Genomic DNA, 6493 nt, shown 5'->3' with positions numbered 1-6493 from the left:
AGCCCAGATCAACATGTTGTGTTAGGATCCAAGCCAGCATCTACGTTGAGGGAAGGACATCCATGGAACCTTTTTTTGAAACAAGCTATGGCCATCCAGATGGATTAGAGCTGTCTCGGAATGACAGGGATTTTGTCCTTTATTGAAGTTGGAGCAGCCACACCTAGGTTAAGGGAAACAAGGTAGTGTTCCTAAAAAGAATTTACCAATGCAGGGATGGGGCAAGACTTTTATCAAACACAACATCGTTCATATGGTTCACAATTCTCCAAAAATGGAAACATTAGTTATACTCTTGTGTATTTATCAACTTTGTTGACTAGAACAATAATCTAATCAGGTCATGTGTAGTTGAAAGATGATTCGTCTGGGAGGTTCCATGACTGCCGAATAGCATGTCTTAGTATAGTGGCTTAGTGCAACAAATCATGGTGTGACAATCATGTTTGGGTTCCATGCCGCTGTTAGCCCTCCCCGCCGTCAACCTCAACGCAGCGGTGCCCCTCCAAGATCAACGACCAGGATTAGAAGATAGGATACCCCTTCATTTGTTTAAATCCCAGCCGCCCATACCAGATCCAGCAGTCCAGATCGCCAATTGACCAAGTCTTCTGCGCCTCTTGCTAAAGAAGCCCTTATAGAAATCCTAAATCCCAACCGTCGTCCTTATGCCTTGGCAGCTTTCCAGAAACCCCCTAGAACTGGTTATATGCTTGTAGATCAGCCCGACCCCTTGCCTTTTTGCACATATAACCCTCCTATTTAGCCTTTTTCCAATCTCTGTTCACTGAGTCTGCAGATCTTCGCTGTTAAGCCGTGGAAGATACCTTTAGAAGCTCATATATTTTTTGTTTTAGCTCTGTTTTAGTCTCTTCCTTTTGCGTTAGTTCTCATTTAGCGTAGTTTATCAGTTAGCAACGTTGTCTTGCTAAGTTCATGTTTATAAAAATTAAATTAAATATTAATTGATTAATGGTATTTCAACTTAGTTTATAGATAAAATATAATTATATTAATTAGGACCTTTTATAAATACATGTTAATTTGACAATAACAATATAAAAATTATAATCTATTTATTTCAACATGACATAAAACTAAATATTAAATTGCAGAATTGAAATGAAACAATTATAAATAAAACATGGCATAGTTTAACCTTGTCCTGTAAATTTAATATTGATTAATTCTAAAAAAAGTTTATTTTCCTAAACAATCCTTTACACAAATTTTCCTTAAGTAATATAAATATAGCATATAGTCATTTTCTTTATTTTACATAACTTAAATTTATCGATAGCTGCTCCATTTCCAGCGTTTCTTACACTCCCGCGTTCGTAGTAGCTAGTGTTTGCCAATATTACGCTTTTCCAAAAGTATTTTATTATTGTTTGGTGCTTTGCTCTTAGTTACATTATTGTGTTGTTTTAGTTGATTTCTTTGCATTGAGGAACATCTCTGAGAAGTGGAGCATTGACGGGCAAGTATCCTTGAACATCTTTCTATTTTATACCTTTACTTTTTATACATTATGCCACATTTTATCTTTATGCTTTCTGCATTTAGGAGTCAACCATGGGAATCCTATATAGGAGACTACTAGAATTTCATGATCATTCCTTGTTACTCTTAGAGGTTCCCTTTTATGGGTAGTTATGCTTAGCTTTGCTCAACATGGGTTGGTTGGTTATAATTAATCCTAATTAATGGAACTATGCAACATATGGGTTTTGGTAATCCTTTTAGAAGCATGGAACTCTAGGCGGCTCAGATAAGTGGGAAAGATGTTTGGTTTTTGAGGAATGTTATGTTTGTTTTATTTGAGCTGAGCTTAAGGATTGATCTATGGAGCGACCACCCAGGATGAACAGTACAACCACAAGAATCGGATGGGAAATGGTCTTGGCAAATTAAGTAGGGTAAATCGGGAAATCCATCGGCCTACGTTAGGCTGTTGGTGCAGTGAGGGTGGCTTAGTTCCCCAAAAGTTTGATGGCACTATGATGGGTACATGAACCTAGAGTGGGTTGACGCGTCGCTGATGAACCTATGTAAAGGTCTCACTAGTGAATGGTGACATGACTTGCGGGTAGAGATGTACAACCTTTGTAGAGTGTGAAACTATTATAACAGCTACGGTCATGATCAAAAGTGGTTTGGACCCTCACATGGTTAGTTTGGTTGGGTGAATCACAGTGGTGGTATTCTGTGGTTTGCTTTAGTTGTAAGTGGTTTAACCTTAAGGTGGTTGTGGTTTGGGAAGCTTTATAATATTAATATCTCTAGGTGCTTAATTAAAATATGACCAACTAAAATATTAGCTTGTAGTTCACCAAATAAAGCCTCCAAATATAATTTCATATAATTTCATCCACTTACCGAATACACGCCTCCGAGTATACTCACCGTTTCACCTCAACCCATGTTGTTCTTCCCCACTGCTGCTCAGATAGAAGTAAGGAGAAGAAGCTGCACTTTGATTCAACGAAGAAAAGAAGATGGAGATGATCGTCAAGACCCGGAGTTCTAGGTTGGCGTGCCCCCAGTCAACTGCCCCGTGGAAGATGGAGTCCTCTGCTATGATTTGTCTTTGATTGTGCAACTTTTTATTTTAGACCCTTTGGTCATTTTGTAATACATTAATACTTTGTAATGATATTGTTATGATATTCAGTGAATACTTGATCCTGGGCATGCATAAAAGTAAGGTTGGGTTTGTTCCTGAAACCTGGTGGGACATTAACCATTCTTCCTTCTAGGACAGGAAGTCCAAGATACTTCTCCTCGACACTTCTTGACAAGATTTCCCAGCAATTACTGATAGCAACAATATTTTTTAGAGCATTTGCGCCCAAAAAAATACTGCATTTGTTGTTGCTAATTGAAAGAGGCACTGGAGACTGTCGTCCGCAAACAAAAAGGTGGGAAATACCAGGAGCATACCAAGAGATGTGAAGTTCTTGCAAGTGGCCATCAACAATTTCTTTGTTAATCAAAGTAGACAGGCCCTCCACCACCAGCAAGAAAATGTAAGGTGATAATGGGTCTCCTTGTTTAAGACCGCGTGAAGGGGACGAGTCCAGGAGCTGCCCATTAAGATGAACAGAATACTTGACAGTTCTTATGCATTCCATCATCTAATCCGTCCAACTTTTTTCCAAAACTGTGCATTGCTTTCTCGATATGTAATCCCAGTTAACACGGCCATAAGCTTTGGTTAGATCGAGTTTGTAAGCGCAAAAACCTCCTCTTTTGTCATTGCATTGCTGGATAACATGGAGGCGTTCAAAAGTTATGATGGCATTATCTGTGCTCATATGGCCAGGAATGAACACACTTTGGGTAGGAGAAATGATATCCTACCGAAGGGGGCATAATTAGGGGCGGACCTAGCCTAATATTGAGTGGCGGCCTGCTAACTGTGGAGCTTCTAGAGCTACACTAAATAAAGCCCAAACTTCATTAAAATGAAAAAAGAAACAAGTGGCGGCCCATGCTTCACTGGGCTCTACGTAGGGCTGCCTCTGGGCGTAATTTGCTGACCAAACACTTTGAGACTACCTCGGTCTGCACAAATAGAAAACCAAAAGAATTAGATGTCTGCGCAAATAGAAAACCAAAAGAATTTTGAATTAAGTATTCCCTTCAACTCAAATACTCATTAAATTAATTTTTTTTTATTCAAGTAAGAGAGTTGCTATAGAAAAAATATGTAACCATGTTGTACCATACAAAGCGACCATATTTCACATATATTCTGGCTTAGCAAATACCGTTGTTGTCCGAATGTAGCGTATATGCGTTGGTAGACGCGGATCCATTTCTATGTGCAAGTAGCATAGCGTACAACCAGCATGCACCGACACTGCTCAATATGAGATAATTTTTATCTTCATGTGTATTTTTTCTACTCTAGTACATATTGGACTCCTAATAAATGTCATGTTTTTTCAAGCGAAAAACGGTTGCTAAAGTTTGGAAACTAAATAGATAGCTTGAAATATTTTTTTAAAAATATTTAGGTATATGTTCCTTACAAACTAAGAATATTTTTTTTATCATGATACCAAAAGGGAAGTATGGCTACAACCATTACCACGTATGGTAGGGGATGGTGCACGTATGGTAGGGAATGGTGGATGCTCTATGGAGTTTCCTTATTTTTACTCATATAATCCGGATGGTAGGAGTGCCTCTCGGAGAGAGGTCAAAGGATCAAATACCTTCCATGCATTTTTTTTTTTGAGTTTTCACTTGCCAATTTAATTTCTAGAAGAGGTTTTCCTCGTGGGCAGGCGCTGGTTTTTCCTGGTTTGCTTTTCCTCTCCTCCCTCTCCTCCTCCATCGGATCCGGCCGGCCCCCACTCCCTCTCCCCCAGCTCCTCCTCCCTCTGCCCTAGCCGAGGCGGGTGGCGAGCGTAGCCCGGGCGGCGTGGCCGAGGCGGCTCGGGCGCGGCCGGGCGGGGTGGCCGTGCCGGACGGGCGGCCGGGGCCGGGCCGGACGGAAAAAAGAGGCAGAAGAATATTAGGTAGAGTTGGAGCCTCCGACGCCGGTGCCCAGATGTGCGAGAACCCCAGCCTCCTCCCCCTCGCATCCTTCTCCCTCTCCCTCAACATTTGCGCGCCAACCGCCCCAACACTCACCTCCATCCCGTCCACCATCCACCTCCCCACCCAAATCTCCACGCTCACCGTCTGCCTCCACCCCTTCGGCGCGTTGTCCCCATCCCATCGCTCCATCCACCTCAACTCTGCCACCTCCTCCGTCATCTCGCCGCTGCCCACCTCCACGCCAGGCCTCTCCCGGTCCTTCCCGTCCGACGCGCCCGTCGCCGTGGGCCACCGCCGCATGCTCGTCTGGTTCCGGGCCAACCTCAGACTCCACGACCACGAGCTTCCACGCCACGGCTAGGGCGTTGTCCTCCCTCCTCCCCATCTTCGTCTTCGACCCATGGGACTTCGGCAAGTCGCCCTCGACCTCTCCCCCACCTCCTCTCCTCCGTCCCTCCCCCCCCCCCTCTCTCTCTCTCTCCTTCTCCACCGCAGGATCCGACCGGCCCCTACCCCTTCGCCTTCGCCTCCCTCTCCTTCTCCTCCGCTGGATCCGGCCGGCCCCCACTCCCTCTCCCCCAGCTCCTCCTCCTTCTCCCCCGGCCGAGGCGGGCGGCGTGGCCGAGGCAGCTCGGGTGCGGCCGGGGCCAGGGCCGGGGCGGCGCAGGCGGTCGGGGCTGAGGTCGGGGCAGCGTGGGCGACTGGGGCCCAGGCGGCGCTGCCGGGGCCAGGTCGGGGCGGTGTGGGAGGATCCACTTGTCAGGATGGACAAAAAGATTTGGCAGAAGCGTTACTCGCTTTAATATTAGGTAGAGGTTAGAGTTGAAATCTGGTGCCTATGATTTATGCCGATCGAAGTGCTTTAGTGATTTATTTATAGGTGTCTAATAGAAGGCGCGCGTCGTGGTATCAGTATGATGTTCATGCATCAGCGTGCCTTGTTCTTAATAAGTGTTAATAAGGTACAGTAAAAAGCACTCTCAATAATGTATCTCTAATTGTCATCATACTCGGCTGAATCCCACTTTAACCTTCCTAAGATATCGTTCTTGGATCCTTTCGTATCGCATTGTACCTGTTGGCCCAGGGCTAAATCAAGACTCTACATATATGTTACTTAGTTTGTACTCAGATCTCTCTATAATTTATTACTCTATTATTTATAATATTTACTAGATCTACTTCATGGCAGTGAGTGTGGAAAGCGCGTGCTCCGATTGTTTTATTCCTTTTCGTTCTCTGGAAATAAAATTACTGCCGGTCTAGAACCTCCTAGACTACCACCGTTAAATTAGTGATTGAGTTTTTGGAGTCGTCACTGACGACCTTGTAGCCCCAGCTTCTTCAGTTTTTCTTATTTTCTACCACTGGAAGGTGTCTTATCTGTGAACCACAACTAAATATATAGCTGAAAACAACGAGATGGTGTTTGGTTCGAGGAATGGTAACGCAAACGTAAATGTAATCGAATCACAGTGAAATCAGCACTGGAATATGCAATTACACCTCTGTTTGGTTCGATCAAGGTAGGGGTATCACAAAGCAGGTAGACTCCGAGTCATGAACTAACGAAGGCAGTGGAGCGTTGATGCCGGTGTCCTGCTCGTCCAATTCCTATCGACCCCTTCACTGGTTCGCATCCCTCCACTTCACCACCATGCCCAGCAATTCAAGAGCTCAATTCAGAAGAAACGATCTTTAGGAAAGATGGTTCAAGACTAGCGTTGTTCCTCCTCTCGGTTCTTCCGGATTTGCAAGATTGGACTACATGTGCCTCCAATTGGAGATGCTGAACGTCAAAATCGAGCTCTTGTACTTTAAATCGAACCCACACCTTGCCCAAATCAATTTCAAACGCCCCAAAATCGAGTTCCTGTATGCTTCCGCCTTCTGTTCTCGCTGCTTCGCTATTGCCGTACGTCAGAGCTTATGACATCTCAAA

This window comes from Setaria viridis, chromosome 2 (assembly GCF_005286985.2).
Source record: "Setaria viridis chromosome 2, Setaria_viridis_v4.0, whole genome shotgun sequence".
Taxonomy (NCBI): Eukaryota; Viridiplantae; Streptophyta; class Magnoliopsida; order Poales; family Poaceae; genus Setaria; species Setaria viridis.
Note: the sequence above shows the minus strand (reverse complement) of the source record.